Raw genomic sequence first — 14,827 nt, forward strand, 5'->3', positions numbered from 1 at the left:
GCACCCTACTCAGCTTGGGTTATGATCTCACAGTTCATGGGTTCGAACCCTGCATTGGGCTCTCTGCTGTCAGTGCAGAATCTGCTTTGGATCCTCTGTCTCCCTCTCTGCCCCTTCCCCATTCATGCTCTCTCTCTTAAAAATAAATGAACATATTAAAAAAAAAAAACAGAACAAAGATATGGAAAATATAAAAAAGAACCAATTGGAGTTGAAGAATACAATAAATGAAATGAAAAACACACTAGAAGGAATCAACAGAATAGCAGATGCAGAAGGGCTTCATGATCTGGAAGATAGTGTACTGGAAAGTGCTTAACCGACAGTAAAAAGAAAAAAGAATTTATTAAAAAATGAGGATAGGTTAAGGAATCTCTTCAATACCAAGTGAATAGATATTCACAGTATAGTGGTCCCATAAGGAGAAGAGATGAAGAAGAGTGAAAACTTACTTGAAAAAAAAAATTGCTGAAAATTTTACTAACCTGAGGAAGGAAACAAACATCCAGGAATGAACAAAAAGTTCCAAATAAGATGAATCCCAGGAGGTCTTCACCACAACACATAATAATTAAAATGTCAAAGTTTAAACATACAGAGAACATTTTAAAAGCAACAAGAGAGAATAAACTAGTTATATACAAGGGAAACCCCATAAGTATATCAGCTGATGTTTCAGCAGAATCTTTGTAGGCCAGAGAGGAATGGCAAGATATATTAAATCAGCTAAGAGGAAAAAAAATTACCTATAAGAAAGAATACTGTACTTGACAAGGTTATTATTCAGACTTAAAGGAGAGATAAAGTGTTTCCCAAACAAAAATTAAGGAGTTTCATCTCCACTAAACTGACCTTATAAGAAACATTAATGGGTAGCAGGTTAGAGGAAGCAGAGGAACAAATTAATGACCTGGGAGACAGAGTAATGGAGAGTGATCAAGCTGAGCAAATGAAAGAAAAAAGAATTATGCAAGATGAGAATAGACTTAGGGAACTCAGTAACTTCATTAAGCGTATTAATATTTTCATTAAAGGGATCCCATGAGAAGGAGAGATATAAGGGCAGAAAATTTATTTGAAGAAATAATAGCTGAAAACTTCCCAAATCTGTTGAAAGAAACAGATATCAACATCCAGGAGAGACAGAGATTCTCCCTGCCAAAATCAACCCACAGGGTCCGTGCCAAGACATATAATATTCAAAATGGCAAAAGAAGTGATAAAAAATTTTTAAATCAGCAAGAGAAAAGAAGACAGTTACATACAAGGGAAATCTCATAGGCTATCAGATTTTCAGCAGAAACTGCAGGCTGGAAGGGAGTGATATGATATATTCAAAGTGTTGAAAAGGAAAAGCCTGCAGCCAAGAATACTCTATCCAACAAAGCTATCAATCTGAACAGAAGGAGAGATAACCTCTACTACAAAGCTGTAATCATGAAGACAGCATGGTATTGGCACAAAAACAGACACAGAGACCAATGGAATAGAATAGAGACTCCAGGATTGGATCCACAAAAGTATGGCCAACTAATCTTTGACAAAGCAAGAAAGAATATCCAATGGAAAAAAAAGACAGTCTCTTTAACAAATGGTGCTGGGAGAACTGGACAGCAACATGCAGAAGAATGAAACTAGACCACTTTCTTACACCATTCACAAAAATAAATTCAACATGGATGAAGGACCTGAATGTGAGACAGGCAACCATCAAAACCCTAGAGGAGAAAGCAGGAAAAAACCTCTCTGACCTCAGCCTCAGCAATTTCTTAGTTGACACATCCCCAAAGGCAAGGGAATTAAAAGCAAAAATGAACTATTGGGACCTCATGAGATAAAAAGCTTCTGCGCTGCAAAGGAAACAATCAACAAAACTAAAAGGCAACGACGGAATGGGAAAAGATATTTGCAAATGACATATCAGACAAAGGGCTAGTATCCAAAATCTATAAAGAACTCACCCAACTCCACACCCAAAAAACAAATAACCCAGTGAAGAAATGGGCAGAAAACATGAATAGACACTTCTCTAAAGAAGACATCCGGATGGCCAACAGGCACATGAAAAGATGCTCAACGTCGCTCCTCATCAGGGAAATACAAATCAAAACCACTCTCAGATATCACCTCACACCAGAGTAGCTAAAATGAACAAATCAGGAGACTATAGATCTATAGACTATAGATGTGGAGAAATGGGAACCCTCTTGCACTGTTGATGGGAATGCAAACTGGTGCAGCCACTCTGGAAAAAAGTGTGGAGGTTCCTCAAAAAATTAAAAATAGATCTACCCTATGACCCAGCAGTAGCACTGCTAAGAATCTACCCAAGGGATACAGGAGTACTGATGCATAGGGGCACTTGTACCCCAATGTTTATAGCAGCACTTTCAACAATAGCCAAATTATGGAAAGAGCCTAAATGTCCATCAACTGATGAATGGATAAAGAAGTTGTGGTTTATATATACAATGGAATACTACTTGTCAATGAGAAAAAAGGAAATATGGCCTTTTGTAGCAACGTGGATGGAACTGGAGAGTGTGATGCTAAGTGAAATAAGTCAGGCAGAGAAAGACATACCATATGTTTTCACTCTTGTGTGGATCCTGAGAAACTTAACAGAAGACCATGGGGTAGGGGAAGGGGGAAAAAAGTTACAGAGAGGGGAGGAGGCAAACCATAGGAGACCCTTAAAAACTGAGAATAAACTGAGGGTTGATAGTGGGGGGTGGGAGGGAGGGGAAAGTGGGTGATGGGCACTAAGGAGGGCACCTGTTGGGATGAGCACTGGGTGTTGTATGGAAACCAATTTGACAGTAAATTTCATATTAAAAAAAAGAATAGGTTCAAACTTAAGCAATCATTAACTTAATATAGACTGCTATAAGCAGAAGATGCAAATTAAAAAAACAGTAATAGATCTGGAAAGAATAAAGTAAAAGGAATTCAAGTGTATCACTAAAGAAAGCCAACAAACCATGAAAGAAAGGAAAAGGATTTAAAAAAAACCTACAAAACAACCACTAAACAAGTAACAAAATGACCATACACACCTATCAATAATTACTTTGAATGTAAATGGACTAAATGCTCCTATCAAAACACATAGGGTGATAGAGTGGATTAAAAAAACAAGACCCGGGGCGCCTGGGTGGCGCAGTCGGTTAAGCGTCCGACTTCAGCCAGGTCACGATCTCGCGGTCCGTGAGTTCGAGCCCCGCGTCGGGCTGTGGGCTGATGGCTCGGAGCCTGGAGCCTGTTTCCGATTCTGTGTCTCCCTCTCTCTGCCCCTCGCCCGTTCATGCTCTGTCTCTCTCTGTCCCAAAAAATAAATAAACGTTGAAAAAAAAAAACAAGACCCATGTAAATGCTGCCTACAAGAGACTTATTTCATACTGAAAGACACTTGCAGATTGAAAGTGAAAGGGTTGAGGGGCGCCTGGGGGGCGCAGTCGGTTAAGCGTCCGACTTCAGCCAGGTCACGATCTCGTGGTCCGTGAGTTCGAGCCCCACGTCAGGCTCTGGGCTGATGGCTCGGAGCCCGGAGACTGTTTCCGATTCTGTGTCTCCCTCTCTCTCTGCCCCTCCCCCGTTCATGCTCTGTCTCTCTCTGTCCCAAAAATAAAATAAACGTTGAAAAAAAAATTTTTTTTTTAAAATAAAAAAAAAAAAGAAAGTGAAAGGGTTGAGAAACACTCATTATGCAAATGGATGTCAAGAGAAACCCAGAGTAGCAATGCTTATATCAGAAAAAAATTGACTTTAAAACAAAGAATGTAACAAAAGAAAATGAAGGACATTATATAATCATTCAGGGGACAATCCAACAAGAAGATAGAGCAACTGTTAATATTTATGCACCTAACATGGGAATACCCATATATAACAGTTAATAACAAACATAAAAGAACTAATTGATAGTAATACAATAAAAGTAGAGGACTTTAACACCCTACACATCAATGAACATATCATCCAAAATGAATGAACTATTTCCATCCAAAAAAGGAAACAGTGGCTCTGAATGACACACTGGACAAGATGAACTTAACAGATACAGTGGGAACATTCCTTCCTAACACAGCAAATACACATTCTTTTCAAGTGCAGATGAAACATTATCCAGAATAGACCAACTATTAGTCCATAAAACAAGTGTCAACAAATTCAAAAATATCAAAGCCATATCATACATCTTTTCTGACCACAATGCTGTGAAACTGGAAATCAGCCACAAGAAAAAATCTGAAAAGTCCACAAATACATGGAAGGTAAATAACATGTTACTAAATAATGAATGTGTCAACCAAGAAATCAAAGAAGAAATAAAACATTAATTAGAAACAAATGACAATGGAAACATAATGATCCAAAATTTGGGGGACGCAGAAAGAGTGATTCTAAGAGGGAAGTTTATAGCAATACAGGCCTACCCGAAGAAGTAAAAATAATCTCAAATAAGCAATGTAACTGTACACTGAAAATAGCTAGAAAAACAAGAACTGACAAAATCCAAAACCAGCAGAAGGAAGGAAATAATAAATATTAGAGATGAAAAAAATAATAAAAACTAAAATTAAAAAAAAACCCAAAAACCAAAACAAACAAACAAACAATAGAATACATCAACGAAACCAGGAGCTGGTTCTTTGAAAAGATCAAAAAAATTTATGAGCCTCTAGCCAGACCCATAAAAGAGAGAATGACAGTTAGGACTCAAATAAATGAAATTGTAAAGAAAGAGAAGAAATAACAACCAACACCACAGATTTACACACAACTTTACAGAATATTGTAAAATCCTATATGCCAACAAATTGGACAACCTAGAAAAAATGGATAAATTCCTAGAAACATATAACCTACCAAAATGAAAGCAGGAAGAAATAGAAAATATGAACAGGCTTATTACCAGCAATGAAATTGAATCAGTAAAAAACAAAAACAAAAACAAACAAGCAAACAAACTCTGGAGGTGGCCGTGAGGCAGTATGGGCAGCTCTTCCCCAGAACTGGGGCACATAGAGCAGGACTCTTTAAGACATCGGGGTTTAAATCCCAGCCAAGTGCCAGGGAGGCACAGGAGTCGGTGGAGTGGGACAAACCACCTTGTTTGCGCCCACGGCACAGTGAGGACAGTTTGAACAGAGTGGTTTGGGACACCTGGTCTGTGGAGGAGAGACTGGTGTCACCACTTTTCTCCCCATCCCCTTCAGGGAACCGACAGTGGGCCCACAATGGGACCTGCTTACACCAAACTACGCCCCTCTGTGCCTGGCAACTGTGTATCTACAGGAATGGGATTGACGCTGACCAACCAGATAGCCCTCCTTCAGAGCCCCAGAATGAATGAATGAATGATTGAATGAATAAATAAGTAAATAAATAAATTGTTCCTTCCTTTTCTCCTTCTTATCTCTTCCTTCCTCTAGTTTGGTTACCCTGGCTGTTGGTTTGTTTAAGCAAACATATTTAATCTATTCTCTTTATACATGTTCTATACCTCCTTCTTTATTTTCCTTTCTCTCTTCCTGGATTAAGTGGTATAGTTTCTATATCTGGTCAATTTTATTTTATTTTATTTTTCCCCGCCTCCTTCTTTATTTTCCTTTCTTTCTGGATTAAGCCATATAGTTTCTCTGTCTGGTCAATTTTATTTTACTTTATTTTTCCTCACCCTTGTCATTTCACTCTTTGTAAGGGATAAGACCTATTCCATCAGCACTGCTTCTGCCCTGTTGTTTACTTGTAGCTGGTGTTTGGTTTTTTGTTTTGATTTTGTGTGTGTGTGTGTGTGTGTGTGTGTGTGTGTTTGTTTTTTGTTTGTTTGTTTTCCTTTTCAGGGCTACTTCAATCAACCACACCTGGTGGAGGGTCTAAACCATCACTATAAGTAGGGAGATATAGTAACCAAAGTCACAACAACAGAGAGCAAGTAACACACTCCAAAAAACACCTCCTGAAGGGCCAGGCCCATGACAGTGTATGACCCCTCGTTAATAGTAGTACTCACAGGTGCAGGGCACATAACAAGCTTTTAAAACACATAAGAGACAGAAAACTAGCCAAAATGATGAAACAAAAGAATCCTCCTCAAAAGAAATTCCAGGAAGAAGTGACAGCTAGAGAATTGATCAAAACACATATAAACAGTATAACTGAACAAGAATTTAGAATAATAGTCATAAGATTTATCACTGGGCTTGAAAAAAGCATAGAGAACAGCAGAGAATATATTGCTACAGAGATCAAGGAACTAAAAAATAGTCATGATGAATTAAAAAATGTTGTAAAGGAGGTGCAAAATAAACTAGAGATGGTGACAGCGAGGATTGAAAGGACAGAGGGGAGAATAAGTGAAATAGGAGATAAAATTATGGAAAAAGATGAAACTGAAAAAAAAAGGTTAAAAAAAATTCTGGACCACAAGGAGAGAGAACTAATGATTCAAAGAAATGGAATACTAGAGGACTACATGATTCAATGAAATGGAATAATATTATCATAGGAGTTCCTGAAGAAGAAGAGAGAGAAAGAGGTGGAAGGTGTACTTGAATAAATCATAGCTGAGAACTTCCCCAATCTGGGGAAGGAAACAGACATTGAAATCCAGGTGGCACAGAGAACTCCCTTCAGATGTAATTTGAGTCTATCTTCTGCATGACATATCATAGTGAAACTGATAAAATACAAAGATAAAGAGAGAATTCTGAAAGCAACTAGGGGTAAACGGGCCTTAACCTACAACAGTAGACACATAAGGGCAGTAGCAGACCTATCTACGGAAACTAGGCAGGCCAGAAAGGAGTGGCAGGCAATTTTTAATGTGCTGAATAGGAAAAATATGTAGCCAAAAATCCTTTATCCAGCACACCTGTCTGTCATTCAGAATGGGAAAGATAAAGGTTTTCCCAGACGAACAAAAACTGAAGGAATTCATCATCACTAAATCAGCCCTACAAGAAATCCTAAGGGAGACCATGTGAGTGGAATGTTGCAAAGACCACAAAGGACCAGATACATCACTACAAGCATGAAACCTACAGATAACACAACGAACCTAAATCCATATCTTTCAATAATAACAATGAATGTAAATGGACTAAATGTTCCAATCAAAAGACATAGGGTATCAGAATAGATACAAAAACAAGACCCAATTATTTTCTGTCTACAAAAGATCCATTTTAGACCTGAGGACACCTTCAGATTGAAAGTGAGGGGATGGAGAACTATCTATCATGCTACTGGAAATCAAAAGAAATCTGGAGTAGCCATACTTATATCAGAAAAACTTGATTTTAAACTAAAGGCTGTAACAAGAGATGAAGAAGGACATTGTATCATAGTTATGAGTCTATCCATCAAGAAGAGCTAACAATTATAAATGTTTATGTACCAAATTCTAAAGCACCCAAATATATAAAACAATCACAAACATAAGCAATCTTATTGGTAAGAATGTGGTGATTTCAGGGGACCTTAATACTCCACTTAAAGCAATGGACAGATCATCTAGACAGAAAATCAATAAAGAAACAATGGGCCTGAATGATATACTGGACCAAATGAACTTGACAGATATATTCAGAACTATTTATCCTAAAGCAGCAGAATACACATTCTTCTCAAGTGCACATGAAATATTCTCCAAGATAAATCACATACTGTGTCACAAAACAGCCCTCAATAAATAAAAAAGAATTGAGATCATACCATGCACACTTTGAGATCACAATGCTATGAAACTTGAAATCAACCACAGGAAAAAGTTTGGAAAACCTCCAAATGTATGGAGGTTAAAGAACATCCTACTAAAGAATGAATGGGTCAAGCATGCAACTAAAGAAGAAATTTAAAAATATAGGGGCGCCTGGGTGGTGCAGTCGGTTAAGCGTCTGACTTCAGCCAGGTCACGATCTCGCGGTCTGTGAGTTCGAGCCCCGCGTCAGGCTCTGGGCTGATGGCTCAGAGCCTGGAGCCTGTTTCCGATTCTGTGTCTCCCTCTCTCTCTGCCCCTCCCCCGTTCATGCTCTGTCTCTCTCTGTCCCAAAAATAAATAAACGTTGAAAAAAAAAATATATGCAAACAAGTAAAAATGAAAACACAACAGTCTAAACCCTTTGGGATGCAGCAAAGGCAGTCCTAAGAGGAAAATACATTGCAATCCAGGCCTATCTCAAGAAACAAGAAAATCCCAAGTACAAAATCTAACAGCACACCTAAAGGAAATAGAAGCAGAACAACAAAGAAACTCCAAGGCTGGCAGAAGAAGATAAATAATAAATATCTGAGCAGAAATAAACAATATAGACTCAAAAAAACCCCAGTAGAACAGATCAATGAAACTAAGAGTTGGTTGTTTGAAAAAATAAACAAAATTGATAAGCCCCTAGCCAGACTTCTCAAAAAGAAAAGAGAATCCAAATAGATAAAATTACGAATGAAAATGGATATATCACAACCAATCCCTCAGAAATACAAAATACAAAAGAAGCAATTATCAGAGAATACTATGAAAAATTATATACTAACAAACTAGACAATGTAGAAGAAATGGACAAATTCCTAGACATCCACGCACTACCAAAACTCAAATGGTAAGAAACAGAAAATTTGAATGGACCCATAAATAGTGAAGAAATTGACTCAGTTAACAAAAATCTCCCAACAAATAAGAGTCTTGGGCCAGATCACTTCCCAGGGGAATTATACCAGACATTTAAAGAATAGTTAATACCCATCCTTCTCAAGCTATTCCAAAAAATAGAAATGGAAGGAAAACTTCTGGACTTATTCTATGAAGCCAGCATTACCTTGATTCCCAAACCAGACAGAGACCCCACAAAAAAGGAGAATTACAAGCCAATATTTCTAATGAACATGGATACAGACATTCTCAACAAGATACTAGCAAATTGAATTCAATAGCATATAAAAAGAATTATTCACCATGATCAAGTGGGCTGCAGGTGTGGTTCAATATCCAAAAATCAATCAATGTGATACATCACATTAATAAAAGAAAGGATGAGAACCATATGATCCTGTCAATAAATGCAGAAAAAGCATTTGGCAAAATACGGCATCCTTTCTTAGTAAAGACCCTCAAGAAAGTCAGGATTGAAGGAACATACTTAAACATCATAAAAGCCATATATGAAAGCCCATAGCTAATATCATCCTCAGTGGGGAAAACCAAGAGCTTTCCCCCTAAGATCAGGAACATGACAGGGATGTCCACTCTAATCACTGTTGTTTAACATATGTTGCAAATCTTAGCATCAGCAATCAGACAACAAAATGAAATAAAATGCATCAATATTGGCAAAGAAGTAGTCAAACTTTCACTTTTCGCAGACAACATGATGGAAAACCCAAAAGACTCCACCAAAAGACTGCTAGAACTGATACATGAATTCAGCAAAGTCACAGGGTACAAAATCAATGTACAGAAATCGGTTGCATTTTTATATACCAATAATGAAGTAGCAGAAAGAGAAATCAAGAAACGAATCCCATTTACAATTGCACCAAGAACTATAAAATACCTAGGAATAAACGTAACCAAAGATGTAAAAGGTCTGTATGCTATGTAAATTTATGAAGGAAATTGAAGAAGACACAAAGAAATGGAAAAACATTCCATGCTCATGGATTAGAAGAATAAATATTGTTAAAATGTCAATACTACCCAAAGCAATCTACACATTCAATGCAATCCCTTTCAAAATTGCACCAGCATTCTTCCCAAAGCTAGAACAAACAATCCTAAAATTTGTATGGAACCACAAAAGACCCTGAATAGCCAAAGTAATGTTGACAAAGAAAATCAAATAGGAGGTATCACAATCCCAGACTTTAACCTCTACTACAAAGCTGTAATCATCAAGAGAGTATGGTATTGGCACAAAAATAGACATATAGAACAATGGAATAGAATAGAGAACTCAGAACTGGACCCACTAATGTATGGCCAATTAATCTTTGACAAAGCAGGAAAGAGTATCCAATGGAAAAAAGATAGTTTCTTTAGCAAATGGTGCTGGGAAAACTGGACAGAAACATGCAGAAGAATAAAACTATACCACTTTCTTACAATAAACTCAAAATGGATGAAATAACTAAATGTGAGACAGGAAACCATAAAAACCCTAGAGGAGAAAGCAGGCAACAACCTCTTTGACCTCAGCTTCAGGAATTTCTTGCTTGACAGGTCTCCAAAGACAAGGGAATTAAGAGCAAAAATAAACTATTGGGACCTCATCAAGATAAAAAAACTTCTGCACTGCAATGGAAACAATCAACAAAACTAAAAGGCAACCTTTGGAATGAGAGAAGATATTTGCAAATGACATCTCGGATAAAGGGTAAATATCCAAAATCTGTAAAGAACTTACCAAAGTCACATCCAAAAAACAAATAATCCAATGAAGAAATGGGCAGAAGACATGAAGACATGAAGACATGAAGAAAGAAAGACATTTCTTTCTTCTCTAAAGAAAACATCTATATGGCCAACAGACACATGAAAAGATGCTCAACGTCACTCCTCATCAGGGAAATACAAATCAAAACCACAATGAGATACCACCTCACACTGGTCAGTTTGGCTAAAATGAACAACTTGGGAAACAAAGGATGCTGGCGAAGATGTGGAGAAATGGGAACCCTCTCGCACTGTTGGTGGGAATGCAAGCTGGTGCAGCCACTCTGGAAAACAGTGTGGAGGTTCCTCAAAAAATTAAAAATAGAACTACCCTATGACCCAGCAATAGCCCTACTAGAAATTTATTCAAAGGATACAGGAATGCTAATTCATAGGGGCATGTGTACCCCAATGTCTATAGCAGTGGTTTCAACAATAGCCAAATTATGGAAAGAGCCTAAATGTCCATCAACTGATGAATGGATGAAGAAGATGTGGTTTACATACACAATGGAATTCTACTTGGCAATAAGAAAGAATGAAATCATGCCATTTGCAGCAACGTGGATGGAACTGGAAGGTATTATGCTGAGTGAAATAAGTCAGGCAGAGAAAGACAGATGTCATATGTTTTCACTCATATGTGGAACTTGAGAAACTTAACAGAAGACCATGGGGGAAGGAAAGGGGAAAATAATAGTTACAAACAGAGAGGGAGGGAGGCAAACCATAAGAGACTCTTAAATACAGAGAACAAACTGAGGGTGTATGGGAGGCATTGAGGAGGGCACTTGCTTGAATGAGCACTGGGTGTTGTATGTAAGCGATGAACCATGTGAATCTATCCCAAAAATCAAAAGCACACTTTACACACTGTATGTTAGCCAACTTGACAATAAATTATGTTAAAACAAACAAACAAACAAACCTCTCAACAAACAAAATCTAGGACCAGGTGGCTTTACTGGCAAATTCTACCAAACATTTAAAGAAGACTTAATACCTAGTCTGTTCAAGTATTCTAAAAAAAAAGGAAAACTTCCAAACTCATTCTATGAGCTTAGTATTATGCTGATACCAAATCCAGATAAAGACACGAAAAAATCAAAACAAACAAACAAACAAAAAAACCCCCACAACTATCGGCCAGTATCTCTGATGAACATAGATGCAAAAATCCTTAACAAAATATTATCACGCCAAATTCAACAATACATTAAAAAATCTTTCACTCGGAGCAAGTGGGATGTATTCATGAGTTGCAAGGTGGTTCAATACTTGCAAATCAATCAGTGTGTTTCATCACATTAATAAAAGAAAGGATAAAAACCATACGATCATTTCAATAATGCAGAAAATGCATTTGACAAAGTAAAACTTTCATTCCTGATTTAAAAAAAACCCTCAGCAATGTAGTTCTAGAGGAACGTAACTCAAACAAAGGCTTTATATGAAAATCCCACAGAGAACATCATACTCAATAGTGAAAAATGAGAGCTTTTCCCTATGGTGGGTGCAAGACAAGGATATCCACTCTCAACACTTTTATTCACCATAGTAATGGAAGTCCTAGCCACAGCAATCAGACAACAACAACGACAACAATAGCAACACCAACAACAAAAAGGCATCCAAATTGGTAAGGAAAAAGTAAAACTCCCTATTTGTATATGACATGATATTTTATATAGAAAACCCTAAAGACCCTATATTTTATATAAAAACCCTAAGCACCAAAAAACATTAGAACTAATAAACAAGTTCAGTAAAGTCACAGGATACAAAATCAATGTATAGAAATCTATTGCATTTCTATACACTAATGAAGAAACAGAAGGAGAAATTAAGAAAGCAGTCCCTTTTATAATTGCTCAAAAAATAATAAGGTTTATAGGAATAACCAAAGAGGTGAAAAACCTGCACTCTGAAAACTATAAAATACTAATGAAAGAAGTTGAAGATGACACAAATAAATGGAAAGACATTCCATGCTCATGGATTGGAAGAACAAATACTGTGAAAATATCCATACTACCCAAAGCAATCCACAGACAAAATGTAATCCCTATCAAAATACCAAGAGCATTATTCACAGAACTAGAACAAACATCCCTAAAATTTGTATGGAACCATAAAGCCCCTGGTAGCCAAAGCAATCTTCAAAAAGGAAAACAAAACTAGAGATATCACAATTTCAGACTTCAAGGTATATACAAAGCTGTAGTAATCAAAATAGTATGGTACTGACAAAAAAATAGACACATAGATCAATGGAACAGAATAGAAAACCCAGAAATGAAGCCACACTTTGACAAAGGAGGAACGAATATACAATGGGAAAAAGACTGACTCTTTAATAAATGGTATTGGAAAATTGGACAGTTACATGCAAAAGCATGAAACTAGACCATTTTTTAAACATACACAAAAATAAACCCAAAATGGCTTAAAAACCTAAATGTGGAGACCTGGGGAAGATGGCGGCATAGGAGGATACTGGGCTCACCGTGTCCTGCTGATCACTTAGATTCCACCTACACCTGCCTAAATAACCCAGAAAACTACGAGAAGACTACCAGAACGGAGTCTCTGGAGCCAAGCGCAGACGAGAGGCCCACGAAAGAGGGTAGGAAGGGCAGCGAGGCGGTGCGTGGTACACGGACTGGCAGGAGGGAGCCGGGGTGGAGGGGCGGTCCGGTCCGCCGGCCAAACAGAGCCCCAGAGTCTGCTTGCAAAAGCGGAGGGGCTGGACAGAGTATGTTCTGACAGCAAGAGGGACTTAACATCTGGAACGTTATAAGCTAACAGCTCTGCTCGGAGAACGGGAGGGCTGGAAGACACGGGAGGGAGAGTTGTTGAGCCCCGGACGACAGGGCTCAGCTTGACGGGGAACAAAGGCGCTGTCCAGGCCATCTCCCTCGCCCATCCCCCAGCCAAAATCCCAAAGGAAACCAGTTCCTGCCAGGGAACTTGCTTGCACCGAGCAAACACCCAATGCTGTGCTTCTGGGGATCCATCCCTCCAGCGGGTCTGACTCCCTCCCGGTGCCGCAGGGTCCCTCCTGAAGTGGATCTCTGAAGGAAAAGCAAGCTGAGCCTGCCCCTCCCACCCCTGTGCACCTTGCCGATCCACCCCAGCTAATATGTCAGATCCCCAGCACCACAAGCGTGGCAGTGTGCAAGTAGCCCAGATGGGCCACGCCACCCCACAGTGAATCCCGCCCCTAGGAGAGGAAAAGAGAAGGCACACACCAGTCTGACTGTGGCCCCAGCAGTGGGCTGGGGGCAGACATCAGGTCTGACTGCAGCCCCGCCCACCAACGCAAGTTATTCAAGACAGCACAGGGGAAGTGCCCCAAGACAGCACAGGGGAGGTGCCCCACAGTTCCACAACACTCCAGGGACTATCCAAAATGACAAAACTGAAGAATTCCCCTCAAAAAAAGTACAGGAAATAATGACAGCTAACGAACTGATCAAAAACGATTTAAACAATATAACAGAAAGTGAATTTAGAATAATAGTCATAAAATTAATTGCTAGACTTGAAAACAGTATAAAGGACAGCAGAGAATCTATTGCTAGAGATCAAGGGACTAAGGAACAGCCAGGAGGAGCTAAAAAATGCTATCAATGAGCTGCAAAATAAAATGGAGATGACCACGGCTCAGATTGAAGAGACAGAGGAGAGAATAGGTGAACTAGAAGACAAAATTATGGAAAAAGAAGAAGCTGAGAAAAAGAGAGATAAAAAAATCCAGGAGTATTAGGGGAAAATTAGAGAACCAAGTGACACACTAAAGAGAAATAATCTACACATAAGTGGTATTCCAGAGGAGGAAGACAGAGGGAAAGGTGCTGAAGGTGTACTTGAAGAAATAATAGCTGAGAACTTCCCTGATCTGGGGAAGGAAAAAGGCATTGAAATCCAAGAGGCACAGAGAACTCCCTTCAGACGTAACTTGAATCGATCTTCTGCATGACATATCATAGTGAAACTGGCAAAATACAAGGATAAAGAGAAAATTCTGAAAGCAGCTAGGAATAAACGTGCTCTAACATATAAAGGGAGACTTATAAGACTCGTGACCGATCTCTCTACTGAAACTTGGCAGGCCAGAAAGGAATGGCAGGAAATCTTCAATGTGATGAACACAAAATATGCAGCCAAGAATCCTTTATCCAGCAAGTCTGTCATTTAGAATAGAAGGAGAGATGAAGATCTTCCCAAACAAAAACTGAAGGAATTCATCTCCACTAAACCAGCCCTACAAGAGATCCTAAGGGGGATCCTGTGAAACAAAGTACCAGAGACATCACTACAAGCATGAAACCTATGGACATCACAACGACTCTAAGCCCATATCTTTCTATAATAACACTGAATGTAAATGGA

This window comes from Herpailurus yagouaroundi, unplaced genomic scaffold (assembly GCF_014898765.1).
Source record: "Herpailurus yagouaroundi ecotype Mexico unplaced genomic scaffold, PumYag 139, whole genome shotgun sequence".
Lineage (NCBI taxonomy): Eukaryota > Metazoa > Chordata > Mammalia > Carnivora > Felidae > Herpailurus > Herpailurus yagouaroundi.